The following is an 18,938-nucleotide window of genomic DNA, read 5'->3' as shown; positions in this document are numbered from 1 at the left end:
TAAAAGATTTGTTAAAAATATGTAAATGTATCTTCAAGTATTATTTTTAGTATATTTTTATAATACTGCAAAATGGCTGTTATACAAATGACAGAAAAAGTTTTCATTCATTTATAACGAATGAACGAACTAGTTGTTGACCCCTTCACGAAAAAGTTTAATTCCTCGTTTTACCATCGAAATCCTACTTATTTTCGCATTTTTCTTTCCCTCACTTCTTACCCCCCCCCTCCTCTCCCCCTTCTTCGTCTCTTTCTTCTCTCTAGTATAATCTCTTCGTTATCTCTTTCAGTCCCGCAAACTTAACGACGCATGTGTAACGTTAGCGCACTTTTATCACGTGATAAACGTATGTTTTATTTATCTTTTACGAAATATAAAATTTCATGTTGGTGCTGCAAAGATAAATTACTCGTAAGAAATTTTTATTCAAGATTTATAAAATTCAACTTCATTGTTTTATAACTTTCTTAGTAATTAACAAACAAAAAAAAGAAGTCGACAATTAAATTCTAATAAAAATCATAAAAAAATGAAGTGGAAAGGAATAAAAAAAAAAATATTATACTCAAAGAGTAAAAACGTATAATCTTGAAGTTTCTTATTAGCTCTGTACGCCATCTTAACTCTAAACTATTTTTCACAAAAAATTAATTCGTAGAAATGCGAAAGAATTAAAAAGAAGGGACTTATAAACCTGTCATATCTTTCGAAAAGTAGAATATCAAAAGTGATCTAAAAGTATAATACCATGAGAGTTTTAACTTGACAAAGGCCAGGTGAATTTTTTTAACTTAAAAGAAACAAAAAAACAAAAGAACAAAGTGAAGAACAAGAGAAAGAGAAAAATCCAGGTGATTTCTTTTTGTCTTTTTTTTTTTTTTTATAGCGTTTCTAACATCAAGGAATCACAATTTAGTGAACAAGGTGGATCACAAGAAAAAAGAAACCTTCAAGCGGTTCAAACTTAGTTGTTGGTGAAAGTCTAGTTTGGTTAAGGGGGTGGTTTGAAAAGGGGGATGATAGAAAGAGATAGAAACAGAAGAAGAAGAGGCAGAGATGTACAGAAGGTAGGATAGAGAGAAAGAGAAAGAGAGAAAAAGAAAAGAAAAAAAAAAAAAGAAAGTAGAACTGGAAAAGGAACGAGGGAACGATGAGACATGAGACTTTTTACTGCATGCAGTCACCTGAAATAAAATAATGAGAAGGCAAAAAATGAAAAGACCTTTACCCAGAGAATAATGCAATTCTCGACGCGAGCTTGTGCCCGTAACTTGGCTACCACAACCAACCATTCCCCTTCTGCCCCCAACATTTTTCCACCCTTCCACTCTTTTCCCACTTTTTCGCCCCTTTGGCCCCACCAACCAACCAACCAACCCCGGCCCTCTTCCCCTGGCCTTTTTTAACCCAACCTGCGTGTGCCCCGAGATGTATTATTTTACAGCCGACCCAGATGGCCCGACGTCGACTTATTGTTGCTATTTTACGGGAATATTTGACGTAGCATTATGCGAGCTTGGGACTATCTTTTCTTTCTCTCGTTCTTTCCTTGTCCTTTTTGTTTAGTTTGGTTTTGTTTGGTTTTGTTTATGCTCCCCCCCCCCCGTTTCTTTTTGTAATTATTTATTTTTTCTTTTTAATTTTTTGTTTGTCCCCTTTAACATCATTTTCAAAGGTCGCGCTGGATAAAACAGTTTTCGATGTCGATGAACGGACGACATTTAATGGACGTTACAAAACGATTTCTTTATTTATTTATTTTATTTCGCACTACGTTTTATTTAACACTGATATTGTTTCATTTTATAGTATCCAAATACAGAGCGTATCGCGTTCGCAAAATACGATCGATTATTTTTAAATAAGAAGGCAAAAATATTGAAAACTAAATAAAAATAATGTGTTCCAATGAAATTGACGATTAACGTAAAAGAAATTTTGATAGATGAATGATTGTTTTTTATTATTTAATATTTTATCATTGTTTCAATAATTTTTTGATATTTATTTTTATATATTAATATAATATTTTATTTTGTTTTTCAAAAAATTCAAAAATAATGTGTGCACGTTAGAATATAAATTTTCGAAAGTTAATACATCAAAAAGTTATTTTTGTCACGTGTCAAATTCTTGTTACGAAGCAGCAACATAAAATTTGATTAAAAAAAAAATCTATATATATACATATTATATTATATTATATTTAGTCTAGTAGAAAGATTGATCTATGGATACCGGGTAGAAGCTGTTGAAATGATTAATGATAACGAACGTTTCGTTACTTCCGTATTATTTGACGTCATCGCTGCGAAAATTGTCCAAGCGTAGGCGTTAATAATATATTTTTGGAAAGAAAAATAATTGTCAAACTCGTTATCATTGAAAATTTTCAATTTGTTTGAACGATCGAAAGAGTTGAAATTTGATAAATCGTGATTACACTTTTCTTCTTTTCACTATTTTATAATAGATTATATTATTTCCACACACGCACATACAAACACAAACTCACACATACATATACATAAATACAGAGAAACCAATATAAACATGGGATAAGTACAATAACAACGTTATGTTACTACACACTTGAAAGCAACTGACCCAGGCTCGCTTTATCGAAAAGTCGGAAACTGTGGCTCGGGGAGAGAGAAATTGTAAACGCCGGTCGGAAATTGCAAGTAAATTTTTGACGAGTTCTTTCTACCAACCTTCGACGATACAATAACAGCAAACTCAAGAGAGAAAGTATAGTCTGACGAAAAATATATCTCAAGGAAATAAGAATACTAACACGTTTAAGTCAATAACAAAACGTACGATCTAATATTAAATTTATTACGAGATCATTCATATACAATAGATTTTTCTTTTTGGAATGAAAATCCCACCTTCAATAACATTATCTGTTTCTTTGTTTGTTTTTTTTTTTTTTCATTTAACTATACTTCAAAATTTTTAATTTATTATTATATTGCAGGTTTGTCACATTATAAATAAGTATAGATAAACTTACGTGATAGATTTAATATTAATAAGAGAAACGAAAAATAAAAGAAATATATGCTCCTATCGGTATAAAAATTTAAAAAAAAAAAAGAAAGAAGAATAATAACAATAAGTAGAAACTAATTAACAAAAAAAAAAAAGAGATATTCTCTACTTTTACACGCATGTTCTCGAAAAGGAGATGTGGAAAAGAAAAGGATAATTTAAAAATGTAAAAGTTGGTCGGTGACCACAAGTATAAAAGCGAAAGAATTTTCTTCTCTTTGACGAGATCTTCTGTAAAAAGCACAAGCACTAACTCAAACAAGTCAGTTGCTATAGTTGTTGGCTGCTCTTATTACTAAGCTACTGCTGCTACTGATACTACCGGTGGTTTCCAGCATGTCTTCTCATCATCATGATTCAACTCGGTTTAGACGACTACTACTTTTCGCTACATTTTGTACGCAAAACGTTTTTCTAATTAGTCAAGGAATTAGTACGCTTTTATAGAATATTTCATTTCATCTTCTAAAGGATCACGTTTCTACGCAGCTTATATTTTCCGTTCCTTCTTCTTCTTCATCATCTTCATCATCTTTTTTTTTAAGTCCCTTCATTTTCTTGTTCTTCGTCTTCTTCTTCTGCTTTTTACTCATCTTCTTTCTCTTTTTCGTTTTCTTTGAGAATTCCGAATGGAATTTCAATTAGAATTTACTGTCTTCTTTCTTTCTCTCTCTTTCTCTCTCTTTCTCTCTCTTTTTATGTCCGTTAATCTATCCTTCTCTTTCTTCATGTATCTGTCTTCTCTTCCCCATTTATTTTTTAATCTTTTTATTTTTTTATATATATATATTTTTTTTTTATTCAAAACCGTTGCTCAACGTTGTACATGAAAAGCTTTAAAACCTTCGGCACGTTCTTCATTTTTCTAATCCGATCGAACGACTAGAAAACGACAACGACAACGACAACGACAACGACAACGTTCAACGATGTCAACCGCTGACGAAATTATAGCTTGTCAATAATTTACATATTTAAACGTCCGGAAAATGGCAATCGCTAAGGTAAATTTTATTTACGACTACATTTGACCTACGTTAAATAAATAAATTGAACATTTCACTCCGATGTCGCTATATTACGGAAACATACGCACCCACATCTCACACATACATATGCATTAATTATGCATACATTTATGCGTATATAAAAATACATATGCGTGTACGTATATTTTAATCTTTAACCAAGCTACCGTAACTAAAACGTTAAATCAGCTGTGTAAATTTCGAATTAAAAAAAAAAGAAACAACGAACAAAATGCGTTACTATGTCAATCATTTTTGTATTTTATTTTTTCTTTTTCTTTTTTTATTTTTTTTTTTCTATTCGATGTATTTTTCGACATTCAAATCGGATTAAGTTTTCAGTGAATTCGTACAAAATATTTTTCACGTTCTCCTTTTCACTTACATCAAATTTTACTGGAATTATAGTACATATACAAATATTTAAATACGTTAGCGTACAAACGAAGATAAAAATATATAATCAGAATTTATTATATAGTATTCGTTTGTATTGAAATCTTTCTATTTCTCTCTCTTTCTCTCTCTTTCTCTCTCTCTCTCTCTCTCTCTCTCTCTCTCTCTCTTTTAATTCAACAATAGTAATCTATCTTTCGTTTGATTTTCCATTATACTTATGTACGAGATCCGATCGTATTTGTATTAACAATCGCAACGTATAATACTAATTACACTTAATGAGAAACCCGGCTAATAATCTGCATTGTTAATAATAATAATAACTTGTAATATTACGGTAATGTTACAATGATGTTCGATATTCCTATAATTCTTTATAAAACAATTTATGGTTAATCTTAAACGTCTTACGATAAATTAATACTCATTTATGTTGTAATTATTATGATATTAATATGATTAATAAAATACTTGGATGCTCATGGAAGGTTTGATAGCAATTAACTTGTTAGGTTAAATTCGAAATGAAAAGCTTAGAGATTTTTGTACGCAAAAATGAAAGAGTGTATGAAAGAGTGTGAGAGAGAAATTCTGAATGGATATGGTGATTAAAAATTAATTAAATGATTTTGTTGTATTGGTCAAACACGAGAAGATTATCGAATGACATTAATTAAAGAAATCGAATCGGTGATTATTAACGAAATTCTTAAAATATCATGAAATATTGATTCATCGATAATGGTAATTATCCTGAACGAGATATATTTAACCTTTTAAAGTTATCACAGTTAAAATTTTATTATTATTTCATATTATTTTTAAATTTTAATTGATTATTAAATAATAGAGAAAAAAATGTATATCATATATGGGTGGATTAAAAAATTTTGAGCCTGAAAAAAAAACCAATTTTTGTTTCTCTCAAGCTCGCTTTTATTTTTCGATTTTATATTCAGTGTTCGTGAAAATAGACAATTAAAGAATTAAAACAAGATACTTACTTTTTTCTACTACTGGTGAAATAATCCTTTAGATATGCTTCTATCAACACAAATTAAATATTTGTAATCGCGGGTAATAATAATAATCTTCTTACTCTAAAATTCGTTTATCTTTAAATTTATTCTTTTACGTTACCGATCAATCTTATAAATACGAAATGAAATCTCTAGGATGTTTACTTAAGATTATGCGTACCTTTTATCTGTGAACAATACCGAGCGTCTGTAGAAAATATTTGTAATCTGTTTCTTTAGTTTAGATAATAAAATTATATCGAGTTACTTGATATAAACCTTCGGCTAGAAAAATATTACAAATTTGCTTATTGTTACTTTGTAATAGATTGCAAATAAACTCTCATATATAAAAAAAAAAAAAAAAAAAAGAAAAATATTGAGCGTAGCAGATAAAAGAAAAAATAAAACGGCCTATGAAGTAACGATAGTATTATAAAAATACTGTTTGTAAATATAATATTTTATCCAAGGAACGAAGATTAAAATAAATAAAATTGCATGAGTTTGTTCAAATTCGTTTACTCAGAAAAGAAAGAAAAATGAATTCAATTTGAGATGAACTGGACGAAATACAACAATTCAGTAACGTGTACTACCTTTCTTCTCTTCGAGAATTCCAAAGATTAATGGAAAATCAAACGGAAATCGCGTAGACAAGAAAGAGGAATCCACTTATCGAGCAGAAAGTAGATAAGAAAGAAGTGAAGAAAAGAAGAGAAAAGGAAAGAAGAAAAAAGAAATAGAAAAAACATTATTCACCGAACGAATCGGATACTCTTTTAAACCGTCGTCCAAATATTTGCATCCGTTCCATTCTCTCGGTAAATCTTCACTCGATTATTTCTTCAAATCGTGAAAAATTAAATCGCATAATTCATCATCATATCTTCCCTCTCTTTCTTTCTTTTTCTCAAGCTCTTTCTTTCCATTCTCTCCCTTCTTTGATAATAATTCGAAAAATAAAATTAAATCAGAAAAAAAAATTAAAATTTAAAAAATGAATGTTTATTCTACGACAAGAGAATTACAAATCTTTTCCATTCGAACTTATTCGTTTTGAAAAAGAACCCTTTTTCTTCTTCCCCTTGGCCTAAAGAAAAAACAAAACCAAAAGAAGAAAATTAAACAAAATGTAACACATTTTGAAATAGAAAACAAAGGAACACATCTACTGTATACGAATGTAAATTCGTAAAAATTTTGTTGCACATTTTAACTCGGTCAACCGTATTCTCCCAACCATAGGTTTCATCAAATCTCCCATACTCTGTTACCTACCACCATACCTGACTCCTACCGACCACCCACTTCTCCCAACCCCCCTTGTACCTCACTCTAGTCGTATATAATCGATGTTTCTGCAAACGGGCGAACCACGACGTAGCGAGAATAGTTTCGAGTCCTTTTTTCGTTCCAGTTACGTGCTGCACAATTCCTGCGGTCTCATAAATCTCTTCCCTCTTCCTCTTTCTCCGTGTGACTCTGAACACCACCTCTCCCGAACCACCTATCCCTTCCCCCATTTACTCCCTCTGCCTCTCCCAATCCACCCTGTGTTTCCATCTCTCTCTTTCTCTCTTTCTTTCTTTCTTTCTAGTTCACTCGCTCACTTGTAATCGTCCATTACTATCTAGACACTCGTCGAACCTCGTCGTTTTCACTATTTGTTCTATCGTGAAGGTGCATCTAACTCTTTCCTATACGTATGAGTGTATGTGTAACCCATTCGAACACTTAAAGTAACGTTCCAAGCTTCTTCTTTCTTATCCTCCTTTTCTTTCTTTTTTTTTCTTCTGTATTTTATTTCATTTTATTTTTATTTTTATTTCTTTCCTTCATTCTATTGTATTTTCTTTTTTTTTCTCTTTTTCCTTTTTTTTAATTTTATTTTATTTTATTTTATTTCTGTTTCCTTTATCGGCTACTAAAGTAAAACGATATATATATATATATATATAGGGTTGGGGGAGTAGAGGGGAGGATAGTAAACGTCTAGAGTTTCTTTTTATCTACTTGAAATCGCTAGTAGGTATCTTATTTGATCATGCTTTTCTTTTGACTCGCAGTGGTATGTTCTCAATGTTATTTTTAATGAAAATTCTCGATTTAATATCATATATATATATATATATATATATATATATATATATATATATATAAAATCGAAGCTTATCTCGAAGTTTATGAAATATTATTAACGTTTTATTAGAGATATTGTTTTATTTCCGATAAATTCTTGACGAGGTATAATCCATTATTTTTGGTTTCATTTCCGTTCGTCTGAAAATTGTATAGAAAATCGAATAGTTCGAATAACTTCGTGATTTTCTATCATAAATAATATAATAAAGTGAACATCATTCGTAAAATGAAATTTAACATAAATCTAAATACAAAATAAAAAAGAAAAATAATAAATAAAATAAAAATATCATTGCTATCAAAATGAATTATTACTCTTCAAATTTCACCAATCGTTGCTTAATCATTTTTAAAGGTAAAAAAACGTTTTACAAATTGTTCGACAAAATTTACAGGAAAGAAAAATGACGAGGATGAGGATAAGAATAAGGATAAGGATGAGGAGATGGAAGAGGAAGAAGGAAAAATTATAAAAATAAAATATTGTAAAATAGTGAAAAAAAGAAAAAGAAAACAAATATAAAAAACGGAAGAGGGAGAAAAAGAAAAACAAAAAAAAAAAAGAAAAAAGATTTAATCTGCCACGGAGTCTGGGCGTACGCACGAATAACATCCAAGCAACATTAATTAGACCCACAATTACGATAATGGGTGAGTTCGTGCATGGCAATTATCGTAGCGCCACGAAGGTAGTTAATTAAGAGAAATTCAATTAAGCTCTTTTGGCGGGTACGAGACAGAGGGTGGTGGTGGTGGTGGTGGTGGTGGTGGTGGATATAGGGAAAGGGGGCTGCAGGGAGGAGAAGTAAATGAGACGGGAAGGAAGGAGGGAGGGAAGGGATAGAGGCTGCTAGGGATGTAGAAATGGGCAAAGCCCAGGAAAAGGTTGAAAAAAAAAAGAAAAAAAAAAGTTGAGAGAAAAGTCTGCTTAGTCGACGTGTACTACACGCACGCATGCTGCACGCACGTTAAATGAAAGACAGACAGAAAAAAAAGTAAAAAAATAATAATAATAATAAAATAAAACAAAAGGATGACTTCCGCCCCTTCGAAACGATGCCTTTCCCTTTTTCCTATTCCTTTTCTATTTTTTTTTTTGCTTTTTTTTGGCTTTTGTTTTATCTTTTTCCTATTTTTATATTTTTTTATCCTCCTTCCTTTCCCTTTGGGAGAAGAAAAAAAAAGGTTAAACGACGCGTTAAACGATTTTCGTTCCTAGGTTTAAAGATTAGGGATAAAAAGGGTCTGGAGAGACCCTTTTGTTCGTTCGTGCTTGTAACACGTAAAATTACGCGAATTTTTTCGGTAATGTTCGTTTAAACGTGATTTATGTCCTGTGTAGAATATTTTGTTTCCTATTTTTTTCTTTTTTCATTTCATCTTTTAAATGGAATATACTCGTCGAACGATTAAACTCGAGTAATGCGATGGATAAAATTTGATGAGTTGAATCGAATAACGTAATGGTACATATATGTATATATTTTAAGATAATAACGTAAAAATCAAATATTTCGATAAGAAATATCAGAGAGAACATTTTCGAAGCTCATCCGTCCAATTGAGAAACGTTCTTGCTGGTGACATTGACGATGTAAATCCGTACACGTCAATCGTCCAAATGAAATTATCTTGGACTCTTGTCGAATTGCTGAGACAATGGGAGAAAATTTAAATGAGTTCTCGTTAAGCTTGTCGACAAGAAATAAGTCGAATAAAAATATTACGATTCTATAATATATCTTAATCAAATATCTTTATATTTTTTTTAACCCTTTATATTTTTCTTTTTTCAATATGTTACGTATTTTTCTAATTTTTCTTGTATTTTATATGGGTCAGGTAGCATATAAGATATCTTTTTGTGTTATGCATGAGTTGTGTTAAGCTAAAGAAAATAATTAAATATAAAATATATAATTAATAAAAATACATTAAGGAATATTTATGATATATATCTTAATTATACATATTCATATTTAAATAGAAACTGTAAGGAGAATAAATATCAAAACGTATATGTATTTATATAAATGAAATAAGAATAAGAATAAAAATAAAATATAATAATAGTAATGTTTTACGTAAAAAATTATGCGAGTTAAAGAAAAATTTGATTGATGAAACCAACGATGTTGGAGATATAAGAAAAAATTTTTTTTAATTGCAAACTATTCTTAATTACTAATACTAATTTATCAATTTACCATTATTGTCAGCTACTAACATTATCGTTATTCTTACAACATTTCAATTTACATTTTCATCTCTATCATTTTCGTACCCTCTTTTTCCGTTCCACTTAACCGATGACTACCACCATCGTATCTGTCATAATATCTATCTTTCTATCTATCTACCTATCTATCTATCTACCCACCTGGACCAATTTTTTTTCTCTCACTATTTCCGATCGAACATAGCAATCTCGGCAAATTGCTACGAACTATAGTTACAATATGGACGCAGTTGCTCGTACGATCGAATATCGTATGGTCTGGGATCTCTTACGCTACTAGTTCTTGTTGTCGAATATTCGTGGCACGGTAACATCGTGCAATTCAACGACAACAGCGTTGTACTCTGTACACGCGAACGTATTTTCTTTTGTTTTTACTTTTTTAAAGGTAAAATAAATCTAAACGCGAGAAAAAAAGTAAAATAAAACGGTAGATAAAATAAATCGAATAGAATCAAAAATTATATCTTCGAAATAAATTAAATAAATAAAAGGCCTTAAATTAACATTTTATCTGATCATTGTAAATTTAGATCTTAATAAAAAAACAATCATTTTCTTATATATAATATTTATTTACGAATAACTTATATCAACGATCTCAAATTTGTATAAATAATACAATTTCTTCTTATTATTAATTCGATAATATATTTATTCCTTATTTGTTTAACATGAAGAATACAATTTATCGATCATTAGGATCAACCGTTTAAGATCCAAGTAGATTGTTGCCTATCTCCAGGCGCAAAACTGGCTTAATGTTCCATCGTCTTCCGTAGAGAATTATCGAGTTAGTTAACTGAAGTTATTCTACTAGACTAGTAGTCTGTAGTGCATCCTTGCAAGTTTACGTTAAGCAAAGAGATATATTGTCCGTTAGATCGACTATGTGATAACTGGATATGGGTCTTCTTCGTTTACTTAAGGATTCCTTCGTTCATGCGTATATTAAATATTACTTTAACTTTCTTAATAGAATCGTCTTAACTTCTAACATTTGCAAAAAAACTTTTAATACTTTATAATAATAAATTATTTATTAAATAATATATATAGTACATTAAACTTATCTCGTTTGAGAAAATAACAATAATAATTAATTAAGATTGTTGTTAGGAAACTATTATAATTTTAATTTTTAATATATATATTTGTAGGGAAATCAATTGTTCTATATCCGGCTAAGGATATCTAATCTCCCCGTGTTGCCGGTACCATTTAAGATATAGAAGATATTCTTTATTTCGACAAGTATAATCATATCATTCTACAATAACAATTCACAATCTTTCACACTCACTCTGACTTCACAAAACGCACGAAACCCGCGAACATCTGCAATCTTACCGCAACTCTCTATTCACTCGCTAATCACTCTCTAATCGCTCATCTCGTATGGCTTTTTTCGCTCGCTCTCGTCGCTCGTTTTTCTATACGCTTCTTCACGCTCGCACACGCGTGACTGTCCTCTCCTTATGAGTCTCTTCCCCCACCCTGCATCCCTGAGGGATAAACCATCTTCGGAACCGTTCTCGAATTTCGAGAAGCTCGGTCTAATAAACAAATCACCGATATCGCTCGAGAACCTTCTAGCTCACACACAGACTTACACACACAACTTACTCAACTTACAAAGAACAGACCACGCATCGTCTTTCTTTATTTCGACCATCGGGTCCTTTTCCCTTTAGTCTTTCGTCGCTTACCTACTTATCTATGTGTTTACACTTCGATACTTAAAACTCCCCTACATATATATATAATATTATAACAGAAGAATGATTAAAAAAATAAATTCTACTACCTATTATCGATAATTAATAACAACCCTTTGCTTTTCAATGATTGCATTATTAATAATCTAATTATTCAATGAGAAAATAATCATAATAATATAATACATTATCAATCATCATATTACACATATATACTATCATGCATGAATAAATAAATAAATTAATTTATTAATGAATATGAATAATCTAATTATATCTTTTTTATTCTTAAAAAAGAAAAAAGAAACAAAACATGCATAGCAATACAATAAAATAAAAATATCAATTGTACAATCCTATTATCGATAATTAGGAATATTTGCATTATTACAATTATTATATGAAAAATAAAAAAAAAATTAATAATCGTTTAAAAAAAAAATTCCAACGCCCGATTGTCCGTATCTCTTTAGTCGAATAATATAACAGTGCCCGAGGAAGGAAATGTTCAATTAACTAAATGGGGCAAAAAATAAGTACGCTTTTAATTCGTAACTCGTACGTAAACTTGTACATTCTTTTCGTTTTAACTCGACTTAGATGCAGCCTACCATACTCTCTGCTTCTTTTCATTTCTTAAAAGCCATGAAATGAGAAAACATAGAAAAGCCTAGGGGCACTTGTAGATTTACTTTATACTCCATTTTTCTTTTTTCTTTTTTACTTAAATCGCTTTGTCCAAACGTTGCGATAAATTACATAACAAGTAAGTGTTTCGATACGAACCACTGTCCATTTTCTTCTTCCAGTTCTTCTTTTTTATGATTTAAGCATTTATTTATTTGTTAATTTATTTCATATCGAAGGGAATAACGTGTGCATCGATAAATAACCATGAATGATTAAAATAAAGCAATATATTGTAATAGAAATTATTATTATTTTTATAATTATAATATATATATAATATTAATAATAATAATAATAATAATTATTATTATTATTATTATTATTATTACATCAACGAGTGCTAGGAATAATAATTTCAAGAGAAACAGCAATGTCTTCTTTTGTACTTTGTTAAACGTTTCAATGGACGAAATAATGAGAAAATGTTCGCATGAATGACCACTTCGGAAATAGTTCTTAACAATGTAAGTTAAGAGAATGTAAAATACCTTGGAGACGTTCTATATTAATTTTAAATCATTATTATACATTCACCAATTCAATTTATAACAATCATCAGTATAAATTTATAAACTTTGTGAATCGAAAGAATAATTTGAAAATTAGAGAACAAAAAAATAAAGAAAAAGGAAAAGACAGTATAATGAAAGATAGAAAGTGTAACGAGAAGTATACTTGATTCGATTACGTTCGAAAAAGACTTAGAAATAAATAACTTCTATTTGGATCTGTAAGAAATACTTTAGATTTCTTTTTTGACACAAAAGGGCAATAAAGACTAGCCAATGTTCGACGTTCGATCAAGAAAATCCCTACGAGACCGGAATCCAACTGAAGTACTTCGATCAGGAAGTGCACTTTGACGGAGTTTCCAAGCCAGTTTATACATTGACATCGATCGAATATATATACATACTCCCATGTACTATGTATATATACATAATATTACAAAAAAGAACGCATTACTTTCTTATCATCACTATTTTCTTAGTAACATTTTTACGACTAGTACATTTTTATAAATGTACGCGCAAAAAATATATTATGCGTTAAACATATTAAGGCCTTATTCTACTTTGACACCTTCAAAATTTCGAAATTTTTTTTTTTTTGCATTTTTCGGAAGTAAATATATGCAAGAATATATAGTTAAAATTCTAGAACAATCGGAGCATTTAAACTGTACCTTTTCAACGCTACTATCTGAGCGCGCTACTTTAGCCTAGCCACTGCGTGTACCAGAGCACGTATACGGTAGTTGTAGGCGATAAAATTAATATGTAGTTATTTCTTTATTTTATTTCCTGTTTAAATACGCTATCGTAGAAGATAAAATTAATGTTTAGTTCTTTATTTATTTTATGTCCTGTTTTAATGCGCTATCGATCTTAGTGAAACGAAGCGCGACGAAAACCGTTGTACAGTATAGGGCCCTTTCAGTGGTTTCGGATTTCTATGTAAACACATGCGACACCACATAAAGAAAAATGATATTTCAAAAAATATCGTGAAATTACATTCGTTTATATAAAAATTATATCGAATTATATTCGTAAAAAACGATAATATCAACCGATGCTCGACCACAACATATGTATTGTTCGGTCTTGCTTTTTCTAAAGACGTTCAAAAGGTTTTAAAACCGATCTACGAGGACTTGACAAGAGAATAATTGCTGCAAAGATGTCTTGGCGGCAATACTCAGAACAACAACGAAAGTTACAACTGATGCGTCTGGAGTATTGCGCCAAAACATTGTTTCAATGGAAAAGTTATAGTTGAAATTGCAACATACATTGCAGCTTGCATATTTAATAAAGGATATCAACCTGAATTGAAAATAATTCTCTAGATCTATCGCTATATCCCGTACCTCGATTATTGCAAAATTCTAATTTTTACTATATTTTTTGGCAAAAAATCACAAAAAAAAACATGTTTTTTTTGTCCGCCATTTTGTTATTTTTGCATAAAAATTAATAATTGAGATATGGGATATAGCCACTGGCATAACAAACCTAAAACCACTCGATTTTTTTTGGTTTCAGATGGACCGATCTTCAGATTTTTTCAACAGCGCACACCCACGTGTTTTTTGAGGACTCCTGTTTAAGTGCTATTTTTGTACTTAAAAAGTGTTTCAATCATTAAAGAAAAAAAGTTTTTTTTTATACTTTTTGAGTGTTTTTAACAACCCAAACAAGTTTTACATCAATAAACATATTAATGTTCTCAAAAAAAAATTCATAAAAATAGCGTTTTTTTTAGGCGTTCAAAATAGAATAAGGCCTTAATGATTTAACAAAATTTCAACAAATATTAATATTGAAATACAATTGCTTCGTTTCTTATCCATTTTTCAGATTTTCTTTCTCTGATAATTGATCCTCATCCATTTTGTAAATGTTAAAAATATTTTGTCTCTAGAACGTGATAAGCTTTTGCTTAAATTAAAAAAAAATCATTAAATGAGAAAAACTATTACATTAATTAACATTTTTTGGTTTACAATCGTGCAGATAATATTCGAGATAATGTCGAGCAGACAATAAAACAATGATAATACTTGAACTAAATCCGTTAAAGGTTTACTAAATTTTATTTGCGACATCATTTTTCGTCATTTTAGACGAACGAAGTCAACGAACTAGTTATGTTGGATTACTAGTTGCCGTCAGATAACTAAAGTCAAACAACGTGTGCACAATTAGTAAAATGGATGAGTAACCCGTTCAGAAAAACAAAAACCGTATGCTGTTGGCACTAAAGATGTGGTAAAAAAACATGACCTCTTTGGTAATATTGAATAAGGGTAAGGTAACTCGTACCCGTAAAAAGAAGAATAAAAAGATACACTTCAGACGAAGTGCATGGATGTTCATATATTTTTAAGTATTTCTACAAAAAAAGCTCATCTACAGATCTACGACCAATAGCAAATCATTCTTCTCCGAGTATAGTTTTAAGGGGAGGCTTTAACTTGTTCTCTTCCATATTCATTAGTGATCCTGCATTCGTACTGCAGATCGTTCTTATTCAGCCTTCGAACAAGAAAGATTTCTGAAAGTGGCAAGTAGACTACCGAGTAAAACTCGTACGAAACTTCAATCAAGAAACTACGAATCGTCAAACGAAAACCAAAGAATTTTCGATTAAGAAATCTAAGATTCTTCAGATAAGAAGCAATTAAATTTCTTAAATGTACAACGAAGATATTAACAAAATTTAACAACGATATATTGTTTTTATGCATAAAGTATTACTACGATTATATTAACTCTAAAATTCGTTTTATCTAACAAAAGATAATATTTATTCGATGATACTTAAAATTATTATGAACGAAACGTAAATCCACAAGTTAATTAAATTATTTGATAAAATATTATGTCGATAAAAATTCAAAACTAATTTATATTTGTTGTAAATAATTTGTTTATAAAACTCCAAACAACGTAGATATTTTGGTGTTCTAAATTGAATGACCTACCCCTTTATGTATATTATATATGTAAATATATACATACGTATATATATATGGACGTGTTATATATAAAGTTAGCGAAAGTTTAGGCCGTCTAACTATTCCATAAAGTTAGAATGAGAGGTTTAGAGAAGAATAAGGAGGACGAAACGGTGACCGTTCGAGTTCGAATTTACATTTAATAATTGCATTCAATTAATATTCATTGGAATGCAAAGCGATTCCGTAAAACGGCAAATCCACCTTGCTAGATATATATATATATATAGATATATACTGTCTTTCTTTTACTACAGTTTTATTCCATCTTTAACCTACCTCTCCTTTTACCTTCTTCGACGTCCGGCAATACCACAAGGAAAATGGAAATCTTCTAAACGTTTTGCAAAGTCTCAAACGACCAAGAGAAAACGATTCAGTCTCTTGGAATCACCGTCTTTGGGCTTCCTACTGGTAAAGAAATAAAATTTTCTTTCTTTCTTTCTTTATCTCTTTGGGAAAACTCTAATGAAATTCGTCTTGGAGCTAGGTACTCTCGATGGGACCACCAAATTTATTTACTCGAGTAAAGATCGAGAGTGAACGGTCTACCTCAATTTACCACAGATTTGCTTCGTATGCTGTTGTTTGTGTGTATGTATATGCACGTGTGTGTTTGTGTGTGTGTTTGTGTTTCATGGAATATATAGAAAAGTCTTTCGAGTTTGAATTTAAACTTGATTTCATTGTTCGAAACGAACATTTTTGTGCAAGTCAATATTTAAATTTGCTTAATAAAATACTTTTATAGATTTAAATTCAAGATTATCGTAGAATCAAATACGATCGTTGGTGATTGGGGAAAAAAAAATACTACAAGCTATACGATATCTAAATCTCATAAAATTTCAACTTAGGTTTATTGATAAGCAGTTTATTTAAATTCCAAGATTTTTCTTATCTATCTAAGCTTTACAAGTTGATGTATAAATTCGATGCACAAGTTATTATACGAAATTGTTAATAAATATTTCCTGATAATCTCAATTAATTATTTATCACAAAAGAGAAGATCAATAAGACGATATAACAAATTTTTAGATACTAAACGCCGTTGCACTAATTACTATGAAACTCGAATCATTAGATTTCGAGAGTTGAATCAACCCTGGGATCTATCTCACTATCGATGTCATCGAAAGCTATGTTGAAACTTTGCTGTTCTAAGAGAACTCGAGTTTCAACTAATCAAACTATGATAACGTCTCGTTTACCTTCACGCGAATACACACACGAGAGAAATCTAATCTGACCTGGAGAAACGAAACGATTCAAATTTCGCGGCTATGGCAACTCGTAAGAGAAGTGAGTTAACCAATCACTTTCAAAATGCATCGTCTATCTGTCAACATGAACTCTGAATTTTCGATTAATGAGAAACGCAGAAATTCAAAATTATGAATAAAAAATTAATATTCATTCATCAAACAAAAATTCACCACGCGATGAGAGATTTTAAATTTAACCTGACATTGATGGAACGTGTATTTAAATATCTTTCGAATTTGATCGTTTCTAAATTTAAAAATAATCTACCGCAGCATACTCATCTTTTAAACGCAATGACACTTGAATCGAATTTAATAATTCTACGATTATTCGCTACGACGTTGACGAAACGGGATCGAAATTTCACTTATGCACGTTCCGATATTTTGATTTTTATTTAGAATAAATAAAAGCATATACAATTGAAAGATCAGAAATATTTCATTCAAGTTGAATATAAATATCTATAAGCACGTTCATTTTAAAAACTTCACCGAAAAAAATAAATATATTAAAATTTCGTGGGAATCTTTGGGAAGAATCGTCAACACCCATAACACGAGTTCCATAAATAAAAACTCACGAAACTCGCATTTCGACTCTCGGCACACCTTTTCAAAGATATCGTCGCACTTTAAGAATACAAGAAGTAGTAAAAAAAAAAAAAGATAAAACGACAATTTCCATACCTTGGAAATCTTCTTTCTTAAAGCAGCATCACAAGGTCGATCCTAATCTTCCACGAAGAAAACATGAAACACGATTGACGATTGACAGATGCTTTCAGCAACCTTGTAACTAAATCGAGCTCAATTGATATAGCACATTTCTTCTTTTCTTCAAAAATGTCACAAGAAAAACAAATAAACTCCAACAAAAATAAACGCACGTTAGTTTTTACTAAGATACTTAACTCTAATTAACATAAGTCACAATCATCATCATCATTATATATCACCGTGTTTATACTCCTATCTCAAATAAAAAACCCTCTAATCTGTCATATATGTGAAACTTAAAACTAATCCTCACGAAAACTCACACGCGTTACATACGTCGACAAGATATTTCCACGTCGCAATAATAACTAATAATAATACAAAAATTAAAAATAAAAAGAATTTAAATTATCAGAAACAAAAAAATTTAAGTCCAAACAAACAAAAAAGATTTAAGCTATATAGAAAGGTAACAAAAGTAAATACTATAAGAAGATAAAATCTCAAAAGGGACGAGAAACTTCATACGTAAAAATATTAAATAAATCCTCGGTGTTTTTTTATGTTTGTCCGTCAGTCTCTTAATCTCTCTCTTTCTTCTTTTCTCCCTTATCTCTCTTTTTCTATCTTTTTCTCTTCGTTTCGTATAGAATTTCACGCGCGCGCGCTCAACGTTCGTGCGTACGAAACGACGGCGTATGGCAGACTGGACCGAGAACCGGAGACTGCCCTTGGCAGCTGCGTGTTCGCTCTGACGCCGACGATAACGACGACGCTGACGACGACGACAACGCTGATGACGGCAACGACGACGACGACGACGACGATGACGACGACGACGACGACGACGAACAACGACGCCGACGCCGACGCCGCTCGTAGCAACCGTGGAACGACGCGGAACCGTCCTACGTGGCGCCCTCTCATATCTACCTACCCCTTTACTCCCTCAACCCTTCTCATTCTCTTTCTCTCTCTCTCTCTCACTTGCTCATTCAAGGGATGCACCTTTCCCACCTTTCTTACTATTTCTTCTCTTTCATATCTTCTTTCTCTTACTTTCTCTTTTAACTTATTCACTCTACTCTTTCCATATATATATACACACACACACATACACAAATACACA

At 30.7% G+C, this 18,938-nt stretch overlaps 1 protein-coding gene across 7 annotated transcripts in view; it reads right to left on the bottom strand.

Moving 5' to 3' along the window:
- Nucleotides 1-18,666, bottom strand: part of KaiR1D (Kainate-type ionotropic glutamate receptor subunit 1D) — a 235,490-nt gene extending 216,824 nt beyond the window's left edge. For 3 of the 7 annotated variants that reach the window (XM_015315562.2, XM_015315551.2, XM_015315581.2), the window contains exon 1: nt 17,780-18,665. The gene's annotated coding sequence lies outside the window, so the exon portion shown is untranslated. Of the gene's footprint in view, nt 1-17,779 lie in introns of all 7 variants that reach the window. The other 4 variants (XM_089179389.1, XM_089179390.1, XM_089179391.1 and 1 more) reach the window with 4 other exon arrangements.
- Between the last annotated feature and the right edge of the window lie 272 nt (nt 18,667-18,938).

Source organism: Polistes dominula, unplaced genomic scaffold (genome assembly GCF_049000335.1).
Source record: "Polistes dominula isolate Pdom_NZ unplaced genomic scaffold, Pdom_raw_medaka contig_373, whole genome shotgun sequence".
Taxonomy (NCBI): domain Eukaryota; kingdom Metazoa; phylum Arthropoda; class Insecta; order Hymenoptera; family Vespidae; genus Polistes; species Polistes dominula.
The sequence above is the reverse complement of the archived record's forward strand: the minus strand, read 5'-3'. Positions and strand labels throughout refer to the sequence as shown.